We start from the raw sequence: 24,097 nt of genomic DNA on the forward strand, positions 1-24,097 counted from the left end.
ATATCCTTCTATTATAATAAAAAAATCTTAGGAAGAGAGATGAGACGCGACTTACTGGGAGACACTTTCACGTCCCGCAGGACGAGACTTTGTGCCAAGAGAATTAGCCGCATTTGGGGCTGGAGATAAAAGACAAAGAGTAGATGACGAAGTAGAACGTCGTAAAGAATTCAAAAACATTGGTGCGATACACATGCAGAGCAGGTTAGAGATAATGGAAGTACGAAAATTCGAAAGTCTCAAAACAATAATAGTATAGATCGAATTAGTGCAAACAAACGGAAATTATTACTTGGTGAAATAACGGAACAGCGGAAAGAGATCGAATATATTGTTCTGATTTAAACTTTAAGTCGGAGACTTGTAGATCGTCTAATTCGTGTTGCCATCAGGGAAAAGTAGTATTTCTTCCCAATGAAGAGGCGTATCCAGGAGAATTAAAAGATTTGTTGTTTGGTGAAAGTGAAATCCCGTGAGAGAAAATTTCAAGCCCCACGTGACAAGACTTTATGCAAAGAGATTTGGAAAAGTCCCGTCCACATCTAAAACATTTACAGCCACGCACACAGTTCAATCATTTCTCATTTGTGTGAATGCTATTGTCAGACACAGTTCGTGTAGAGAGAAAGAGGCGATATTCTCTCACGGGCAGTTATACGTTGCGTTGTCACGACGTAATTCCAAACACGGAATCAAAATTCAATGCAATATTGACGAAAAGGTAAAAGCGAAAAGAGATTGAGTATATGGACATAGGTGAAACGACAGAAGTACGTAGTTATTGTTTGGATTTAAACTTGTAGATCGTCTAGTTTCTGTTGCCATGAGGGAAAAGTAGTGGTTTTTCCCAATGGAGAATCATACCTGCGAGAATTAAAAGTTTTGATGTTTGATGAAAGTGAAATCCACATACGCGAGCGGCAGAGACGCGAAGTTGCTGGAGTGTAGTGCAGTCAGGGGGGTTGACGAGCAAAGTGAGCAGGGGGCAAAGCCCCCTAGTTAATTTAATTAATATTCTCAAACCCTGCTTAATATAATTCGGGTGGGCAGAGCCCTAGCCAGGGTCAGATTAAGACCTTTAGAGGCCCTAAGTAAGCACTTAAAAGATTTTGGCGCCCCCATATATATGAGCTGCACTCTATCTCGGTGGATGACTGAACGGGACAGCTGAAGTGACCAACACAAGAATGATTACGTGAGCCTTGGTGAACCGTATGGCACTTAGCAGATTCTAATTTTGTTGTATTCCCAAGACTAATATAATCATTAACCTTTAGGATTACTATTTTATACTGTATGTATTTGTATATATATTTTTTTCATTTAATGTGGGAGCCCCTTTTGTGGAACCTGGTGGTTCACCACCACCACTTTCTAACCCGCTGAATCCAAATACAGGGTCACGGGAGTCTGCTGGAGCCAATCCCAGCCAACACAGGAACCAATCCAGGGCAGGGTGCCAACCCACCGCAGGACACACACAAACACACCAAGCACACACTAGGGCCAATTTAGAATCGCCAATCCACCTAACCTGCATGTCTTTGGACTGTGGGAGGAAACCGGAGCACCTGGAGGAAACACACACAGACACGGGGAGAACATGCAAACTCCACACAGGGAGGACCCGGGAAGCGAACCCGGGTCTCCTAACTGCGAGGCAGTAGCGCTACCACTGCGCCACCGTGCCGCCCCCTGGTGGTTCAGCTGCACTATTTGCAGTTTTGCACCATACGGTAAATCCAGCAATGGATAATTTCTGTGGAGCCCCCCATCTTGATGCCCTAATCATATCCTTATTTTACTTAATGGTTAATCCATAGTAGCAGAATCTTTGGCAAGGCAGGAACCAGCCCTGAAAAGGATGCCAGTCTATCAAAGGACTCACACTCGCTGGGGGTCAATTTAAAAAATGCTAACCTAAAACACGTGTCTTTGGGATGCAGGAGGAAAAAGCCATGTCGATATATGGCGATGGTGTCTGTGAAAAATTCATAAAAGCATTGGGATTGAAGTGCAGGATCTGTTAGGCAAAAGTGTGTGTGCTGCTAAGAAGTAGAAAATAAACACCTTGACTTCAAAACATCAGCAGAGGAGGTGTTGTCAAGACTGAAACTGAAAAACCACATGAAGAAAAGCCAAAGACCCAGCAGACTAAGTCTAAGTTTAATGTGTCTACATCATCGTAACCATAGGCACAAGAGATACGTTTGTAGAGAAAGAGTTTTGTTTTTATTTGAATATCCGTTATCTCGGATAGAGACAGGCCATCAGATGTCACACTCCACGACCTCCGAGACCATGCCCATTCACAACCAAGAATCACGTCCTGGCTGCAGTAATAATAGAATGGTTGTGCCCACAAGTGAAATTAGTGAAACAAAATAGCCTTTGAAAATGATGCAAAATAATTTTAACCACTTCAAAAGTGAACACTAATGGCAGATTTAAATTCGCCATGCTGAAAACCCCTACTAAATGACAAAAATCATAACCAGGATCTAGTAAAAAAAAATTAACTGAAACTGAATCATAACATCATTCACCAGTATGCCACCATGCCACCTGTGGGGCACATAAATGATTATTTTGTGTGCATTTTCTACACTCAGAGCATTGTCACATTTAGTGGCTCAACTCATACAGGAAATCCAAAGTGAAGATTAAACTGAAAAACGTCTGTTCAACAATTCATTGTTACGGTTACATTGTGCCTAAACAAATGCCGAAAAGGGAAAGCATACCATTAGAACAAATTCGGATCACACCAAAGGAACTTTTAACAAATAATTTTAATTAATAAAGTTGCAAAACAAGAATTTTAAAAACAGACTACACAAATCTAAAATGTGAAGATCAAAACTCCAAAACAAGAATGAAAATACAAACTTCCAGAACAAAAGCAAACACATCCAAAAAATAGATAGATAGATAGATAGATAGATAGATAGATAGATAGATAGATAGATAGATGGATAGATACTTTATTAATCCCAAGGGGAAATTCACATAATCCAGCAGCAGTATACTGATACAAAGAAACAATATTAAATTAAATAGTAATAAAATGAAAAGAATTTAAATAAAATTAATGTTCGCATTTACTCCCCCGGGTGGAATTGAAGAGTCGCATGGTGTGGGGGAGGAACGATCTCCTCAGTCTGTCAGTGGAGCAGGACGGTGACAGAAGTCTGTCGCTGAAGCTGCTCCTCTGCCTGGAGATGATCCTGTTCAGTGGATGCAGTGGATTCTTCATGATTGACAGGAGTTTGCTTAGTGCCCGTCGCTCTGCCACAGATGTTAAACTGTCCAACTTTAATCCTACAATGGAGCCTGCCTTCTTAACAAGTACAAAGAAGGAAAAGTTAAAGAAATGCAAAACTTGCAGAACCAAAACCAACAAGGCCAAATTTCTTAAGCCGTTATTCCAAATCTTACAATGGAGCCACCATAAAAATCTAAAATGAAAAGGTCACGAGATCACTAAACCAAATCCAAATCAGCACATGGAATAGAGCAGAAGAACACAGTTTATGGTAACCAACGTCACTGCACTTGAGCAGTGGCAGCAGATGCTTCATATAGCCCTCAGAAACTGTCATATCATAAAGGCTAGTGGAAGTATCTAAAGACAGCAAGTGTCATGGTTCAGCCAGCATTTGCCCCCTGCCTGGTGTTTAAATTTGTGTTTTTGTCTGTTGTGTTAAATTTTATATCATTTAATTGTATTACTCTGCGGTGGGCTGGCGCCCTGCCCGGGGTTTGTTTCCTGCCTTGTGCCCTGTGTTAGCTGGGGTGAACATGCAAACTCCACGCAGGAAGGACCCGGGAAGCGAACTCAGGTCTCCTAACTGTGAGGCATAAACAAACCCATGGAATTGAAATTACGTAGGTAACATATATAAAACAACGAACAGAAAGAAACAGAAAAAAAAAAGAGGAAAGAGACCTACACAACACCCCAGCCATTATTTACTAATAATCTCACGACACTGAAGTAGCTCCCCTTTAGCATTCAGTGCTGTTTGCATTGGTGTCTGCTCTGCCTATCACTAAGGCTACTATGTGTTCATTACAAAAATGCCTTTTTTAAACCAAAACAGTCTCTGTCCATACTAGTCTTTTCATGGAGGGAGGAAATACCATCAAACCCCGACTAGATCCAAGAAAGATCTTCATAAAAATAAAAGGTTTATTTTTACAATACACGAAGCTCTGGAGAGCCTGAAGAAATTGACTGGAAAGGCAAGTCAATCACATCAAACAAAGTCCCAAGGCGTAGTCAAAAACAGAACACAGGTTCAAAAAATCCAATAGCACAGAGCACAGAAAACACGAGACCCTCCACTCCCTAGCGCATTCGAGGTGAACGGCCAGGAAGTATGGAAGGCCCTCCCATAAGTAGGGTGGAGGGTCGTTCCCTGGTGGTGATTGGCAGGTGGACAAACAAGAAATATAACTTTGAACCCCAGCCAAGGGAGAAATGGTGGCTGAAACATGACATACATGGGTGGAAAAAAATCCATGATTGAGTGATTTTCACTGACCTGTTGCGGCTGTTAAATGATTGACCTTTTGCGCGTGTATGCAACATTCACACAGAACAAAACACAACTTAGATTGCATACAGGTAAGGCAACACAACAAGGGTCATGAAAGGTGACTCTTCTGTGCCCGCTATGTTGGACTATGGTTTTCCTTCATAAAGGGGGACCTGACCAATCAGGTAATGAGATGTTGTAATGAGTGGGACCCAATCAGGTAACAGTCACGTAAAAAGCATGGACCAATCAGAGCGTGATTAGAGCCTGGTTTTCTCCCAATCACACTGCAACGCTGAGCCTTTTCAGAAGTCTCCATTTTTGTGGGTGGAAAACGCTGGGGTAGTGTGGATGAGAGGCAAAAACAGAGACCATTGCCTGCTTTTTAAACAACAACATTGTAATGTTTAAGGAGCCTTAACATTGCTCTTTGAATACAAAGAAAAGTCAAGCAAAATGACCCCTTTTATTGGCTAACTGAAAAGATTACAATATGCAAGCTTTCAAGGCAACTCAGGCCCCTTCTTCAGGATGCCTCGAAAGCTTGCATATTGTGATCTTTTCAGTGAGCCAATAAAAGGGGTCATTTTGCTTGACTTTTCTCTACGTTCATAATGGATAACACGATGTGACACCCTACTACTCTTCGAATACAATAAAGAGAAAGTAAACTCTACTGTGTCACAAAGGCTCAAAAGGAGGTAATTCCATGCCGGACCAGGGGACGGTACAGTGCACTGATCCCTTCTTTTTTTTTCCCTGCAGACCAGTCATGGGAAGTTCCGCCTGGGCCTGTGTGACAATGCGGGTTCGCTGCATGTTCCCATCATCCTCACGGGAGCCCAGTACCCGACACCCTCGGTAATGTCACCGATGAGCTTGACAGTGAGGCATAACAAATAGAGCAAGGGGATGGTGCAAAAAAGGGGCCAAGTGCTTTTATTAAAAACAACCAACAGAACAAAGTCCAAATGAAATAAGTGCAGCGGTTTTCAAATCATTAAATAAATAATTCATGAAAACAGAGATGAAATTGTGGAGGTTAAAAACTCCAATAAATAGAAAAACAGCAATCCTTTAAAACGAGGATAAAACAATGCTGGAAGCAGACTCCTTTAAAAACAACACAGCCCAGTGTCTTCTTTACCTGGCGGCTTCCCTGCTTCTCCCATACGGGCTTCTCAATAGGAGAGTCGCCTACCTGCAGGAACAGCTGCTTTTCACCACTCTGGTCCGGTGGCCCTCCGATCCCTGGCTACGTCGGGCTCCAAACCGGACCGAGACTTGGGTTATTTCCCCAGCGGTCAGGGCACTCACGCCGGGACTAAACCAGCCCAAAGCCTCCTCAACTTCCGCTGCCTTTTGGCGGCCAGTCGGCGTCATCACCGGTCACTCCAACTCCTTGATCGCTCAGCTGGAGCGACCTCTTCCTTCAGTCCCACCGAGTGTTGGCCAAATACTCTTCTTGGGGGCTCACCTCCCAGCTGCCTGCCTTCTCTCAAATCGAGCCTGCTCTCTCTCGCTCGCTCACATTGGCTCTCACTGCCCTCGCTGCTTCTTGTCTCCTTCTTCCATGCAACCTTCATTTCTTTCTCTCTACTTTTTTTTCCCTCTCTAGCCACCTCGTGCTTCTATTTATCAAGAGGACCTGGCAGCTGTGGCCATCAGCAGCTCCTGGGAACAATTACGGACCTGCGCACTTCGGTGAGAAACGGCCACATCATAAACTCCTCAGGAATCGCTTCGGCCACACACCACCGCGCCCCCTCGCTAAGCCGCGAGTGTGGCGATTATTTATTTAAAACTGGCCTTTTGACGGAGGAGCTGTGGACCCGCTATACCACAGCCCGATGATGTCACTTCCAATTCTGGACACGACGATGCCAATTCCGGTCGTCGGGGCTGATGACATCACTTCTGGTTTTCTCCCCAGATGATGTCATTTCCCCTGTCTGGCTCTAACGTCACCATATTTCTCCTGTTACCTTGATTCTGTTTCGGAGACTCATGTCTGTAAAGACCTATTTGCCTTTTTTCCAGCCAAACTTTCTAAGTGTACAAGGTGGCCGCCCCAAAACTTTTTGTTGTGTCAAGGCGTGTCATTTCACAACTGAAAAAGTGAACTAAAATGAAAGTGACAAAGCCTTCCAAGATACTGCAAATAAAATACAGATATTTCTTACATCTCATACTGCTGCACTTTTGGAACAAAAAATAAGGAAAAATTAACAACGAGGTCAATTAAAGGCGAAATGTGTCCCTGTTTGTGAAACGGGTTGGAACAAAAGCCTTCAGCCACAGGGAGACCCCAGGAAATAACTTTTTGTTCTTTATTTCACCTTATTCAATTTCTTTTATTAGGAATTTGTTGGTTTTCGTAGAGAGGAGGGTCAGCCATTGTACAGCACCCCTGGAGCAATTGCAGGTTAAGGGCCTTGCTCAAGGGCCCAGCAGAGTAGGACATCTTTTGACAGGAACAGGGATCTGAACTTGCAACCTTCCAGATGCCAGAGCAGATCCTTAGCCTTTGAGAACCCCACAAACCAGAAAAAATAAATATACTGTATATTCAACGCCTATTAGAATTTACTAAGAAAGTACAAAGTTAGCCAATAACAGATAAAATAAATTATAGCGCAAGAAGCTGCACATGCCAGTCAGTCCTAAGAGGAGTTGAACAGTTCAGTGAACTGACAGCTGATTAGGTCAGAACATCCTGTAGCTACCCAGCTAGGCCACAACACCTACCTTTTCTAAGTAAAGATACGTACCATCATTAGAGAACGTTTTGTGATTGCTTCTCGGATTAATCACCATTATTCCTTCCTCACTAGTGAGGCTATCCCATCACCTGCCTGTCTGCACGGTTTTCAGATGTGGGCGACTTCTCAGAGCTTTTTAATTAATGATACGCTACAACCTCTGCTCTCCACCAATGGCACCGGCTCCTGAAAATGTCAACGCACAGTCTTCTTCCAACCTCCTCCATGAAAATAAAAGGGGGAGCTTGGGGTAAAAACTCTTTAATTTGCCCACCACATGAATCATTTTAGTATTATAAGTCATATTGTAGTCATGCCACACCAACCCAGATTTGATATTAACAAGAGAGGAGGAATTGCTGAGCTTTGTACAATAAACTGCATATGCTACAAGGTCAGAGTACAAACACATTACAAGTTAAAATATAAGTTTAAGACAGCCTTTTGTAACTCAGCTTTTATCCTCTAGTCAAGTATTAATTAGCATCTGCACCACAAAAATGGAGACACGAGGCCAAAGGCTGCATTTGAGCTAACGAGCTTAGCCTTTGACGTTTATTTATGTGGTTAAGTTGCGTTTTTTACAGGACAATGTTGTTGTTTAGTACGTACCAAAGTGGCATTCAAAGAACACGAGGTCAATGACTCTGAAACTGTTCTTTTACTGTTGTTTAAGTCCGTGTTGCTAGATGCTTGTATATACATCCATAATGGCACTTAAAACTCACAATTGCTGTGATAAAATGACTGCCCACTTCTCTGCAAGTTTACCTCTATGCATTGTCACAGTGAAAGTTTAAAAGCTCTCTAAGAAGTTAGTGGGCACATTAAATGAACACCTGAACAACTTTACTGTTAATGAAGATACATACACCATTTTAATATAAATATATTTCTAGACATACATTTTATCCAGCTCATACTTACAAAGAATACAATACTACATAGTAGGAGGAGGAAAACGGGCATACTGGCCAAATCAGAGGCAGTGCCATTACCCAGAAGGGAGGCCAACGTGATGACATAAGCAAATTGGCCAGCTAATTGGAGAAATAACTTTGTGTCCAGCTGGTATGAAGTAACGGACGGACCACCGGAAGCTGAGATTTGGGAGCTGTTCCATCCCCCCCTACGCCAGGTGCCAGTGGTCCTCATATGGCAACCCAGTTGGGAATTGGGGTCCCTGGGTCTCATTAGAAGGTCTCTACTTTCTTTATGGAACCAGAAGTGCTTCCCAAAAAGATGTGGAGTGGCACTGGAAGCATTTCTGAGTCCGACATTATAGGAGTCTGCTGTCTCACATCGGGGATTCAGAGTTGGGAGGCAGCAGCCAACACTCAGCAGAGATAGAAAGGAGGAAAAATTGTATGATTTGAGTTTGAGGGATTGTGTGACTGATTATTGGAGAGAAGAAATACCTTGTGAATAAATATCTATTATATTTTATCCATATACAGTATCCATCCATTATCCAACCCGCTATATCCTAAGTACAGGGTCACGGGGGTCTGCTGGAGCCAATCCCAGCCAACACAGGGCGCAAGGCAGGAAACAAACCCCGGGCAGGGCGCCAGCCCATCGCAGGGTGCGCACACACACCAAGCACAATTTAGGATCGCCAATGCACCTAACCTGCATGTCTTTGGACTGTGGGAGGAAACCCACGCATACATTGGGAGAACATGCAAACTCCATGAAGGGAGGACCCGGGAAGTGAGCCCAGGTCTTCTAAGTGCGAGGCAGCAGCGCTCCCACCGCACCACCCCTTGGATAAAGGTGTCACACAAAAAATAGGATTATAATATGTAAGATGACCACTGTGCCACCGTGCCGCCCAAAAACAAAATCATGTTGTGCAATATAATTAAGCCAGACATAGTTTCAATGAACACCACTTTAGCTTCCTTGGGTGTTTCATTTGACGTTTCAGGACATCAATTAGAACATTAGAACAATCTAGAGAGCAAGAGGCTATTCAACCCAACAGCGTTCGCTGGTCTTATCCACTTAATTCTCCTAAATAAACATCCAGTTGAGTTTTAAAGGTCCCTAAAGTCCTGTTGTCTACCACACTACTTGGTCACTTTAATCCAAATGTCTGTGGTTCTCAGTATAAAGAAAAACCACGTAACGTTTGTGCAATAGTTACCGTTAGCAAGTTTCTGTGTCCCCGTGTGCTTGATGAACTCATTTTAAAGTCATAGCCTCGCCCCACTGGACTAACTCCATTCATCATTTTAAACACTTCACTCAGGTCTCCTCTTCATCTTCTTTAAAGGCTCAGCTCTTTTAATCTTCCCTCATAACTCATCCCCTGTAGCCCTGAATCAGCCTCGTTGCTCTTCTCTGGACCTTCTCTAGCTCTGCTAGGTCCTTTTTGTAGCCTGGAGACCAAAACTGAACACAGAACAGAAATATTATTTTTTTTTACCAATCCAGTTATTTTTGTATATACGAGGTGAGACACAAAAATACTGCGGTGGGTTGGCTCCCTGCCCTGGATTGGTTCCTGCCTTGTGCCCTGTGTTGGCTGGGATTGGCTCCAGCAGACCCCCGTGACCCTGTATTCGGATTCAGCGGGTTAGAAAATGGATGGATGGATGGACACAAAAATAAGTGGATTGGTAAAAGAAATAATATTTATTGCTGAACTACAGCATTCTAAACCTTGTCACCTTCTCTATACTCCCCCTCCTGATCTCTACACCGCTCCTTACGTCTCTTCCATTGTTTGAAACACAGCTGGAAGTCTTCTTGCTTGAGGCTCTTCAACAGGCTTGCCGTTTCTGTCTTCACTTCATCCACTGAAGAAAAATGTGTTCCCTTCAGGTCACTTTTGATTTTCGGGAACAAGTAAAAAATCACAGGGAGCTAAACTGGGCGAATAGGGAGGATGATCGAGGACAGGAATGTTTTTGTCAGTCGAAAACTGCTTTACAGAAAAAGAGAAAATTCACAAGAAATTTGATTTTGATTCGCTGTTCGATATTTTCCATCCGATACTATCACAGCAACTCGTGTAGCGATTGTTGTGCAGATACTGACTGGGCTCTTCACAGAATATACCAAGCCAGTCGGTGGTTTGAGAGGGCGTGTAGGAGGGAGATATAGTTCTATGATTCACGGCCGGCCGACCTCCAGACGGTTTTCCAGGAAAGCCCCAAGCCCAGTTATGTTTGTGTCTCACCTCGTATTGACATGCTTTGTTAGTAGGCAACGTATATGAATGTTTGTTCTGTTATGGATCTGTGATTTAAATAAAGAATATACCATATGTGTTAATCTTATATGAGGGTAACTTGGAAACAGAAGAAGTTCTTATTTCATTTGGTTGTTTTACTTTTTTGTCTTAAAACAAAGGGTTTGTTTTGTGTTGTTATGCCTGGCTTTCTCACTGGCGGCACTGTGACATTTTTTTGCACTCTTACACCAAAGTACAATTAATACATTTGGTTTGGCTTACTCTGTTGTCCACTCAACCATGATGTCACATTACGAACCTTCTGGGGGTTCACCGACAAAAGTGCGATAGATATATGAGCCCTGACAAAACCGCGATGGACAAATGAGCGCCGACAAAACCGCGATGGACAAATGAGCGCCAACAAACCCGCTAACTGGTTTTCGACAAATGCACGCCGACAAAATCGCGAGAGAGGCCAAGAGAGTGGGACGCGTACGTGCGCATTATGTGCACATTATGTGCTTGGTTATAACTGTTAGAACTGCTGATGGCATGCCGCAAACAAATAACTCAGTCGAGGGTGGCATAACGCGTCGTATACAAAGCGGAATTACCAGCAGTCAGGCAGCCAGCAAGTCTAAATACACTCAACTATCAAAACGTCTTGCTGCAATTCTTCCTACATATGCAGGGCGTGATCTTAAGGACTATCTGCGTGCCGCGCTGATGGCATGCCGCGTCTTATAATATTGACTTCTAAAATAAACATTATTATATATGCTTTAAACTAGTAATTCATATTTAATGAAACCTTCGCGATTTTGTCTGCGCGATTTTGTCGGCGCGATTTTGATGCTGCATTTTAATTGGCGCTATGTTGTCGACGCTCATACGAGGTGTGGCAGAAAAGTAATGAGACAGATTTTTTTATTTACCAAAGTTTTTATTTTTTTCAAACATCTATGTTATCCCCTTCAAAGTAGTTCCCTTGGGCAGCTACACACCGATGGAGACGTTGTTCCCACTGTTGGTAGCAGCGCTGGAAGTCTTCAACCGGTATGGTCTTCAGCATGTCCGTTACACTCTTTTGGATGTTTTCTAAAGTCCCGAAATGACTTCCTTTGAGGACATTTTTCAGTTTAGGAAAAAGGAAAAAGTCACACGGACTGAGGTCAGGTGAATAAGGGGGCTGGGGAACCACAGGAATGCATTTTTTCGATTGTCCTTCTGCTCAATTTTGAGGTTTTTTGGCACCATGTTGGCACAGACCTTTCGCATGTGCAAATGTTCAGTCAAAATTTGATGAACGGTAAATCTGTTCAAATTTAATTGTTCACTCAACATTCTTAATGTTGAACGACGGTCTGATCTCACAAGAGTGTTCACACGTTCGATGTTTTCATTGGTTTTGAAGTTGAAGTCCTCCCTGAACGGCGTTCATCTTCAACGTGTTTTCTGCCTTCCAAAAATGATTTGTGCCAGCGAAAAACTTGAGCTCAGGATAAAGAATGTTCCCCATAGGCCTGTTTTAACTTTTCAAACGTCACACTTGCCGTTTAATGGCACAACGTTGCTCCAAATTCCGCTGTTCCATTTTGCGTGACGCACAACCAAAAACACAACTTCGCTAATAGCAGTCGCAAAAATCACGTAGTTAACAGAAGGAGTTGAAACTCACACTGAGCTATGGGAGGGTACTGATACACGTGCTCTATCAAGGACAACAGCGCAGCGTTGCCAGATCGCTTGCAGTGTTGCCAGTCTCATTACTTTTCTGCCACACCTCGTATGTCTATCGCGCAAATGTCGGGTCACAGTCGTGATGTATGTCAGATTTTCTGACCGCAGTTGCGGATTGCATCACCGAAACCACATCAATTTAAACATGTGAAAATCGCTGCTCATGTCTACTTTACCAACTGTGTGCCAACCTTCCAGCAGGGCTGTGTTTGCCCCTTTTTTATGATAGCCAATAACGTGCAACCTGACAGAGCCGGCGCCGTACAATGGGTTAACGGGTGTGACCTTTTTTCTTTTCTCCATTCTATTTAAGTATCTAAAGCAGGGGTCGCCAAGTTCGGTCCTGGAGGACCACCATGGCTGCAGGTTTTCATTCTAACCCTTTTTAATTGAGTGCCCCGTTTGTGCTGTTAATTAACTCCTTGTGAATTTATTTTAATTTAATTGCTTTTTTAAGATTTGTTTTTCTGAATTTCTTCATTTCTTTCCTTAAATGGCACCCAAACAGAAATGAAATGTGAAGTGAGGGAGCCAACAGAAGACCAACTAAGTCAGGGCCTCAAACTCAATTTCACTCCAACCAGCTGCTCAATGAGATGCCAATTCTTGTCGCTAATTACACCCGCTCTTTAATTTCATGGCTTGTTGCTGCTTTCGTGGTGTAATAGCAGACATTTCTGAAATTGTTGATTTTCTCTTTTCTAAGAGCTCTATTAAAATGTTTTGGGTGACCTGAGCAGATCAACACTCCTGAGACCTTCATCTTTCTTTATTTTCAGATACTGTATGATGGACACCAGTTGTTTTGGCTCATTTTGCATCTCATTACTGTTTGGCTGCTAATTAAGGAAAAAGAAACAATTAAGGGGTCTGAGTCTTTCAGAGCAAATCAATTAAAATGAATTCAAAAGACGTTAATTAGCAGCAAAAACAGGTCCCTCATTCTGAAAAAGGGTTAGAATGAAAACTTGCAGCCATGGTGGTCCTCCAGGACTGGGCTTTTTTTTTTTTATATACTTTATTAATCCCAAAGGAAATGACTTGCTTTTTCGCATACCCCTTGGGGTCAGAGCACAGGGTCAGCCATTGTACAGTGCCCCTGGAGCAATTGAAGGTTAAGGGCCTCGCTCAAGGGTCCAGCAGAGTAGGATCTCTTTTGTCAGTGACGGGGATTTGAATCGGCAACCTTTGGGATACCAGCACAGATCCATAGTCTCAGAGCCCCCACTCTGCCTTGGTGACCCTGATGTAAAACACATGACATAAGAAAGACGAACCTTCCTTCTGTTTGTGCTCCTTGTTCCTTGTCGCTGCATTCTGTATCCATTGTTTTTCTGGATGAGCGTTCATTGGTTGTCAGCTCTGCAGCACACAGAGCCCGCCCCCTATGACTAAAGGTTTGATTTTATCAGAGTGACTTGTGGACTAGACGGAGGGAGTTACTAGGCATGTCACACTACATGAGTGACGACTCACTAAGATTATATAAGTGGAGGGTCAGTTAGTCATTGTCCAACCCGCTATATCTTAACACAGGGTTACGGGGGTCTGCTGGAGCCAATCCCAGCCAACACAGGGCACAAGGCAGGAACAAATCCTGGGCAGGGCAACAGCCCACCACACCAAGCACAATTTAGGATCGCCAATGCACCTATCTGTGGGAGGAAACCTACGCAGACGACATGCAAACTCCATGCAGGGAGGACACGGGTAGCAAACCCGGGTCTACTTACTGTGAGGCAGCAGTGCTACCACTGCGCCACCGTGCCACCCTAAGTGAAGGGTATCACTGACAATCGCTGGAAAAGTCACATAAAGTGACATGGCCTTTAGGTGCATATATCCGGGGAATGGGTGGAAAGCAGAGTGCTTGGAGAAGCCTGCAATGACCACACCTAAGACAGGAATGGAAGCCAAGGCCTTAAGTGTGGCAAGGCAGTAGTTCAGCCATTGAAGAAAATGCTTCAACCAATGGCAGTCACAGGAGCACAATGTGACTGCCTCGGACTCTCTAAGATGATATAAACTGAAAAGTCGTGTAAGGTGACATGGCGCTAATTCTGGTTTTCCTCCAGTATCCCAAAATGAACTAGTGGGGCTAAAATTAAATGGAAGTATGTGACCTGCAAAATACTGGCACCCCATTTTGCCAGATAGACAGCTGAATCTTTAATCTAATGTCTTATACAGGCGCTCATGACAGCATGCTGTGCTTTAAGGTAGCTTGTATTGCTGTTGGTTTCTGATGCCCTGTCGGCCCACGGGATACGCTACTTAACAAATAGCCATAATTAGGCCTTGATGGCTAGAAATTCTCGGAATGAATCTAGATGACTGTTTAATAAAAGTTAGGGGCCTGTGAAACTGGCATTTGGGATGAAAGTGATGCATTTGGGATCATTCAGAGCTAAGAATGAAGCTGTAATGTCTGTAAGAGAGCTGCTGTTGTCAAATTTTTGTTAGGAAAAAAAACTTTTATTAAGACAACCACAGACCAGACTACTGATAAATAATGAAGGGAAAAAAAAAAAGAAATAAGAAGAACGACTGATAAGAAATGTGTTGAAGTCAGATGTGGCATAAGATTATCACCTGGTAGATCTGAATGAACCTCTGTCACCCGGAGTACTCCAGAATGGAACCGGAGGAGCGTTATATTTAGCCGATTTCTTTTCTGACACGACTGCGTCATTTTCACTGGCTGCTTGACCACATGTTTAGAGCAACCTCTCCGTCAGATTAGCATTCATCAAATGGGGGAGGATGAGGGGTGGATTGGCTGATCGCGTTGTATAACTTGGTTTCAGAACATTCCTGAATGTTAGAGAAGCTTTGCAGGCACACTTCGCATGAGGCTGTGGACATCGTGTTATTTACTACTTCGCTACTTCAGACTCAAGGACCTGTTTAATCTCTGGGGACAAGTGACCTGTTTAACAAGGCCAGTGAGTAGAATTTAAATCTGTTTGGAATGTCCTAAGCACAGAATTAAAGGTAGACTGCCAAAAGCTTCGACTTCATTTTCGAGATGGTTTTGTTTTCTTGCCCTCCCCTCAGCACTTATGCCCTTTGAACTCAGAAGCAGTTACGTGAAGCAGCGTGCCGTCAAGAAAACCTTGCATGGCCTTTTCATCCTCTGTTGCCTGGAGATTCTGAGTTAATATCTGCTTTATTAGCATTACAGCAATTATTTTTTTATATAAAGTCCTTCTTAATGAGCATTGTCACATACTGTGTTAAAAGCGCTGCTAAAATAGAGGAATAAAAACCATCGGTGAGAAAACATGGATACACTGACAACAATACTGGGAACCTATTATGAATGAATCTGCACTTTGTATAGCATCTTTCAGAGGGACCGTCGTCATCGGCTACTTTATAAGGCAACCATTTACAGGCAAACAGAACACATCTCATCAAGACAGCACTAGGCATGGTGACAGTTCAACAAACAGTTTATATTTACAGGTAAGAAAATACAGTATATACACAATTTCAATTATTTCTTACTAGCTGTGCTACCCATTTAAGACCAACGTAGAACTCAGCATTAACATTTGCAGTTCACAATCTACTATAATGTCCATCCATCCATTATCCAACCCGCTATATCCTAACTACTGGGTCACGGGGGTCTGCTGGAGCCAATCCCAGCCAACACAGGGCACAAGGCAGGAGACAAACCCCGGGCAGGGCGCCAATCCACCGCAGCCTATTATAATGTCCATCCATCCATCCATTATCCAACCCTCTATATCCTAACACAGGGTCACGGGGGTCTGCTGGAGCCAATCCCAGCCAACACAGGGCACAAGGCAGGAGACAAACCCCGGGCAGGGCGCCAGCCCACCACAGCCTATTATAATGTGTTTGTAGTAATACAAGGCATTGCATTTTCATTCCAACAGATGACGCATCACAAATATTAACCATCCCAAATGGCATATGACAGAGATATATGCACTCCATTTGTCATTCAAACAGATGGGGCATCACAAACATTTTTGTAATAAAATCATTGAATTTTTCATTCCAACAGATAGCTCACCGCAGATATTAACACCGCTTTCACAAATTCCACGCCAAATGTCATATAACAGAGCCATAGGCAATCCATTTGTCATTCTGACAGATGGGGCATCACAAACATCTTTATATATAATACACTATCATTTGTCTGTCCAGGATTTTTATTTTTTTTATTTTTTAGGATCGCCAATGTGCTTAACCTGCATGTGTTTGGACTGTGGGAGGAAAGACACGCAGACACGGGGAGAACATGCAAACTCCACGCAGGGAGGACCTGGAAAGTGAGCACGGATCTCCTAACTGCGAGACTGCAGCGCTACCCACTGCGCCACCGTGCCGCCCCCCTGTCCAGGATTTTAAATCACCTGTAGCTCGCAAAAACCGTTTGACCTGTTGACCTGAAATTTGGTACACATATACTACATGACGTCTACTATCTGCTTACGGCGTCATGTTTGACATCCAAGATTATTCTTCTTTCTATTTTTATTTTATTTTATTGTAGAATCAACTCTCGGCAGCGGCCAGCAGGGTGGCCATAAGGCACATGCATACGGGTGCCGTTCTCATCCTTACCACCTTCGCTGTTGCTTCCCCTTCCTCTTCATATCTTAAATCATTCTTGAGGCAGATTGAAGACTTCAGTGTGAGCTTAAGTGAAAAATAAAAAAAAAACTGTACTAATTAATTGCAACACAAACACTAACTTAATCAGTTTTAACGTGAAAAGATGCTGACGGAAGAAGAGAATAAACGGGTCGCTAGGGTGGAGAAAAGAAGAGCTGCTCAGGAAGCAGCAAGAGCATCAACCTCTGAGCAAACGAATGATCAACGTACAGAGAAAGAGGATGAAGACTAGGAACACTCAAGTCAAGTGTGTTCGTGCAGGGCGCCGTTACTGGTATTCAGTAATAAAATGCATCGTATTTGTCATTCCAGCAGATGGTGGGTGCATTACAAACATTAATACTGCTTTCACAAATCCCATACCAAATGGCAAATAACAAAGACATATGCAGTGCAAATGTCCTTCCAACAGATGGTGCATCACAAACATTTTAAGAAATAAAATGAATTGTATTTGTCATTCCAAAAGATAGCAGATCACTAATATTTAACATTGCTTTTACAGGTATCATCCCAAATGGCTTTTTTTTTTTGTTTTTTTTTTTTGGGAGGAGGCCCTGGGGAAGACCCAGGACACACTGGAGGGACTATGTCTCTTGGCTGGCCTGGGAACGCCTCGGGATTCCCCTGGAAGTGCTAGAAGAAATGGCCAGGGAGACGGAAGTCTGGGTATCTCTGCTCAAGCTGCTGCCTCGATGCGACCTGATCTCGGATAAGCGTAAGAGGATAGATGGATGGACAGATGGATGGATGGATGGATCCCAAATGGCATATATTATGCCTTGCATTTGTCATTCCAACAGATGGCGCATCACAAAATTTAGCAATGCCTTCATGAATCCCATATCAAATGGCATATAACAGAGACATCTGCATTGCATTTGTCATTCCAACAGATGGCACATCACAAACTTTTTTAGTAATAAAATGCAATGCATTTGTCATTCCAACAGATGGCACATCACAAACATTTTTAGTAATAAAATGCAATGCATTTGTCATTCCAACAGATGGCACATCACAAACTTTTTTTTTTTTAGTAATAAAATGCAATGCATAGGGCGGCATGGTGGTGCAGTGGTAGCTGCGCTTCCGGTTCGCTTCCCAGGTCCTCCCTGCGTGGAGTTTGCATGTTCTCCCGTGTCTGCGTGGGTTTCCTCCGGCGCTCGGTTTCCTCCACGATCCAAAGACATGCAGGTTAGGTGGATTGGTGATTCTCAATTGGCCCTAGTGTGTGCTTGGTGTGTGTCCTGCGGTGGGTTGGCACCCTGCCCAGGATTGGTTCCTGCCTTGTGCCCTGTGTTGGCTGGGATTGGCTCCAGCAGACCCCCGTGACCCTGTATTCGGATTCAGCGGGTTAGAAAATGGATGGATGGAATGCAATGCATTTGTCATTCCAACAGACGGCACATCACAAACATTTTTATGTAATAAAATGCAATACATTTGTCATTCCAACAGATGGCACATCACAAACATTTTTAGTAATAAAATGCAATGCATTTGTCATTCCAACAGATGGCACATAACAAACTTTATTAAATAGAACAAAGAGGATGACCACTAGCACAGTAAAATCCACCTCTACACTGGCTGCCTACATTGAGTATCATCGCTCCAGCCCCATCTCAGAGGACAAAATACATTGTTATAAATATACAATAAAATAGTAGAGTAGATAATGAACATCTACCAAGTCACACAGTTATCAAGAACTTTTAATACCCAGCATCAAAGACTCCCACAAACATCTAGAAAGTTGAAAGAGGTGGCAGCCAACCTTGATCTTAATCGAAGAAGGAAGGATGAATGGATAGCAACATGGCACTTAATTAAAATAAGACAAGAATGCAGATGGCTTCGATCAGCCTTGACATCTTTGGTGTAATTTAAATTGCATTAAAACAAGCCACGGCGATGTGCAGATTCTGGGGTGAAATCAAGTATCAGGGTATCAAGTCAATGTGACTGTGGAACAGAATGGCAAACCACTGACCACAAAGCCTTCAAATATCCAAAAAGATCTTATCATGGAGAAAACTGAAAATTGCAGATGTAAAAATGAATTTAGTTTAACACACCAGAACACCTGGCACTAGATAGGAACCAGCCTGGTCTATCACACACCTAAACTAATAATAATATTAATGATAATAATAATAATTCTTTCCATTTATATAGCACTTTCTAACTACTCAAAGCATTTTACACAGTGGGGTGGGAGGGCATTTCAACCACGCTAATGTGGAGCAGCCATTTTTGAACCAGTACACTCACCACACGTGAGCTATTAGTTGGGGCCAGAATGACCAGGCTGTGGTGGGCAATTTAACCAGGACATCAGGATACCCCCTACTCTTTAATGACCACACAGAGTCAGGACCTCGAAAGATGGTGTCATTTTTACAGCACAGTGTCCCTGTCACTGCACTGGGGCATTGGTATCCACATACAGACCACAGGGTAAGCGCCCCCTGCTGGCCTGACCTACACCTCTCACAGCACCACCCTAAGCTTTTCCTGGCTGATCTCCCATCCAAGTACAGTAACAACAACAACAACAACATTTATTTCTATAGCACATTTTAATACAAACAGTAGCTCAAAGTGCTTTACATATTAAAGAATAGAAAAATGAAAGACACAATTATAAAACAAAATAAATCAACATTAATTAACATTGAATAAGAGTAAGGTTCAATGGCCAGGGGGGACAGAAAACTGTACTGGCTACGACCTGAACATGCTTGGCTTCAGGTGGATGACCTCTTCTGAAATGTAAGTGAAGTGTGGTATGGCTGTCAACTAGTCATCATCATGACTGGAAAGGAAACCACAGTACCTGGAGCAAAGCCAGCATGAACAGAAGCTCCATACTGGCAGTGATGGAGCTGAAATTTGCACCGGGTTCCCAGGAGCTGTAGAGCATATGACCGTTGTGCCTGCTGCCGGTGCTCTAGTTGTTGGCATATAAGCAATCAATTCATTTTATTCTTATTAAACACACTTCTGTTCGACAGCACTGCGCTCTTTATAATAATCACAAATATAGTATAGCTAAGAAATGCAAAACCTACTGCGCTGCACCCTGTGCCAGTGCTAGGTTATTTTGCACCCTAGGCCAAGCTTATTATTGCACCCACCAACCCATGCGGCTGTGCTTTTCCCCCCTTATGATCTGCGCCCTAGGTTTAAATGTCTAATTCACCTTAATGGTGGCATCAGCCCTGACTGCACCAGTAAAACATTTTGGTGCAGGGCCGTCTTAACGCATGGGCATGCTGGGCAGTTGCCCAGGGGCCCCATGCCAATCTACGTATGTTGTGACTTGCTGAGTGGTTGTGTAGGCACTGCTTTGCTTTATAGTCTTTATGGTCTTTATAATGATGTTAAGATGGCCCTGTTTTGGTGTGGCCCAATTTACTATGATGACCAGGATGGCCTTATGTGCCCGCTAACCGTTAAGGGGTGGACTGGACTGGTTTTCAACTCCTCAATGCTTTTGTTTTACTGTGGTGGCATTTAGAAGGTCACCTAAGGGGCTGGCGCTCATGAGTGGCATTGTACGGACCGCATAAACCAGCTCGGAGTATGTCTGCTACCATTATGTTACCCTGAGCAAGTCACATCTGAAAACTTATCAAAAACATTTTAATGACTACTTTTGATTTGTGAGTCACTTTAAACAAAAGCATTGATTGAGTGAATACATAAATAACGTTTGGTGTATATAATTATGTCATTAGTTGCCAAGACATACTTCACCTCCTTTCATTTCCAAACATGAGGCTTCCGAAATGACTTACCATGCTAAGTAATTACTAGGGATTTGGATGAATAAAAATATATAAAGAAGTAAAATAACATCAAATTAATATATAATGGATAATTACACTTACACATTAGGTCCACAAAGTTAGTTACTTTATTGGCTATTTTTAATAGGTGTTTGGCAGTAAAACTTCTTCTGAAAACAATGATATCAAACATCCTTCCAAGGTCCTGTGATGGAGTGGCACCCTGTCCAGGGCAATGTCCTGCCTTGCTGCCAGTGCAGCCATAATAGGCTCTGGCACCCCGCAGCCCTAACTTGCATTAAGCAGGCTTACAAATGTTATGCTATTTAATTGAATAGGAGGCCGATTCTATTCTGGCAACACTGGGCAGGAACTAACTGGACAGGGTGCCCGTACTTTGGAGGGCACATCTGCGCACACTGGGCCGGTCTGAAGTTGGACTAAGTTCCATGTCTTTAAGTTGTGGGTCATAAAAAAAAAAATCGAATATCTTAGAAAGACCAGCCCAGAAACAACACGAAGTGCTCATTTCATAGACATGTTAGGGAGACCAGGACTTGGACAAAGTCTCGGGGAACTAAAAAGGCAGTGATGCTAACCTCTGTGCCACCGCTTTACAATATGTGAAACATGCTGCAAATATTTAATACGCCGTTTCAAATTTTGTTGCAACAGGTTTCACATCTCATTGACCTATGAAGCCAGAATCCATGAGAATAGCGTTGTGTGAGAACTCACAAATAGTATGTGATCACATTAAAATTCTTTACAATTATTTTTGTTTTGGGTTTAAGTATATACTTGTATCCAGAATTCATTCCATAATTATAGAAAATGTTTGCCCTGAAAAGTAAATGTAGATGAGTAGACATTACGTTAAATGATGGGTTACCAAATAGACCTTGACTCACTCGCTCTCCAGAAGTCACTCAGCAAGGTTCAGCTGAACGTTTGCCAGTTTTGTGACCCACATTTGATTTCCTTGGCAATTGTTTCTTTGACTATTGCCAAGACTTTTTTTTTTATGAACCTGCGATTAGATAGCTTTTAACTGGAACGTTTAAATATTTGGAGACAATTTTAAGAATGGTGCTCAAGGTGGAATCAACAAGTGGGCTGCAAGAGAAAATATTTTAGGCAATAGAAGGTGCATTTAAAGACAGATTAATATTCATCCATTATCACCGTACTGTAAGACAGGTGACTGGAGGATATCAGGCACACAAATTAACAACACAACTTCACACTACAATAGAAAAATGTATATGATAGACTTCATACTAAATATCGATACATACATGAATGATCCTATATGATAGATAGATAGATAGATAGATAGATAGATAGATAGATAGATAGATAGATAGATAGATAGATAGATAATATGAAAGGCACTATATGATAGATAGATAGATAATATGAAAGGCAATATATGATAGATAGATAGATAGATAGATAGATAGATAGATAGATAGATAGATAGATAATATGAAAGGCACTATATGATAGATAGATAGATAGATAGATAGATAGATAGATAGATAGATAGATAGATAGATAGATAGATAGATAGATCTTAAGTTGGGCTCTGAGGGCCTTTTCAACCTTTTCTATTTATTATACATTACCTTTTCTATCTATCTATCTATCTATCTATCTATCTATCTATCTATCTATCTATCTATCTATCTATCTATCTATCATGCCCAATATGACAATTGACTGTCTATATACAGTATATGAAAGGCCCCATATGATATGTAAGTGGCTTTATTATACTTTAACCATTATATAGAAACTAATATATACATTTAGCCATTGTATAATACATTTCATATATAACATGAAAGTGGCTATATTATAATGAATATATTTTTCTATTTTATTGTATAGTACCTATATTATAGTGTAGATATTTAACTATTAGATAGTACATTTCCTTTCAATTTTCAGTATAGTGCCTTTCATATATCTGTCTGTCTATTGGTACAGAATGGGTGTTTATAGTGTTTATAGGGTGTTTATAGTATCTACATGTAAATAAATACATCTGATAATTTTACAGTCATAATTTATTCTACCACTCACGTCTGGCATAAAAGCACACACAAATGTATCACCATCAGCATTATCTTCATTATCATTTTCACTTTGCTCATTCAAATGAGGGTTGCAGTGGCTACATGTTGAGCTGGACAGACCATCTTATTTTATGCAACTTCTTGCAGATATACTGTACTGTATATATACATTTGGGGCTGTTGCCTCTAAGACAGATAGTTACAAAAGTTGTCACTATATGATACAGATAGATAGATAGATAGATAGATAGATAGATAGATAGATAGATAGATAGATAGATAGATAGATAGGAAAGGCACTATATAATAGATAGATAGATAGATAGATAGATAGATAGATAGATAGATAGATAGATAGATAGATAGATAGATAGATAGATAGATAGGAAAGGTACCATAAAATGGAACTTTGTTTCCCTTCATGTAAGTCAATTTTATATGCTAAAAGTACTTTCCTCGCCTTTCATCATGTATTAAGTAGTCAGAGTTCATTCTTTCGTTCCAGTTCCCTGCTAATAAATAAAACTTGCTCTCTTTTAACACATGCGCATCAAATCAAATTTTATTGTCACATACAATTATATACATAGTGCAAATTATAGTGAAAAACGTATGATTATATTGCTTATGTTGCTGTCAGTCAAACAGATAAGAATTACTTTTGAATATATTATTATTGCTTGAATATGTTATTCACGGTCATTTAGTTAAGCTTAGTTTTATATAGCGCTTTTCCTTCAGTGCACGATATAACAATGCATGCGTTGTGTAGAACAGCAGCCAACATTAAGATCAAAGAAGGGGCAAGAGGTCACATCATTCCCAGTGTAAAGTATCGTTACGGAATGCATGGATGCTTACCTTTGTGTAAACTTTTGTATAGCTTTTCGAAAATCATGATGTATGAAAATCCTTATGAGTTACTAATGTTGAGAAATGTTCCAGAATAGAAATCTGCAATGTGAAAAGAACAGAAATCCACAGAAGATGCTGGCCAGTCCGCGGGCAAGGCTGCTTTATCTGATGACCAAGGGATGTGTAGAGTTTGCGATGCTTCTTTCCGAATCCCTTCTACAGCTGTTGGTGTACTCGAGTCACTCCTCGGGGAATTGATATGGAATAGGAGAAGGGGAGGAGAGCGAAACTGCGCCGCGTCAGTGGTTGAGGCTGTGGCTCCACCCCTGACTGCGGACGAATGCCAACCCCGCCCCTCTCTAGCTCGTCTCCTCCCCGCTTCCCCCGCCCGGTTTTCCCTTACACACTCGTGCTGCAATTCAGATGTTAGGCGCATGATCTGGTCTTCCAGCGAAAAAGAGTTTAAGAGTTTAAAAAAGTA

At 42.1% G+C, this 24,097-nt stretch overlaps 1 protein-coding gene across 1 annotated transcript in view; it reads right to left on the minus strand.

Moving 5' to 3' along the window:
• The window catches only part of mapk6 (mitogen-activated protein kinase 6), an 87,753-nt gene extending 63,914 nt beyond the window's left edge, over nucleotides 1-23,839 (minus strand). The window contains exon 1 of the mRNA XM_039770314.1: nucleotides 23,623-23,839. The gene's annotated coding sequence lies outside the window, so the exon portion shown is untranslated. The remainder of the gene's footprint in view (nucleotides 1-23,622) is intronic.
• Between the last annotated feature and the right edge of the window lie 258 nt (nucleotides 23,840-24,097).

Source organism: Polypterus senegalus, chromosome 12 (assembly GCF_016835505.1).
Source record: "Polypterus senegalus isolate Bchr_013 chromosome 12, ASM1683550v1, whole genome shotgun sequence".
Classification (NCBI taxonomy): domain Eukaryota; kingdom Metazoa; phylum Chordata; class Cladistia; order Polypteriformes; family Polypteridae; genus Polypterus; species Polypterus senegalus.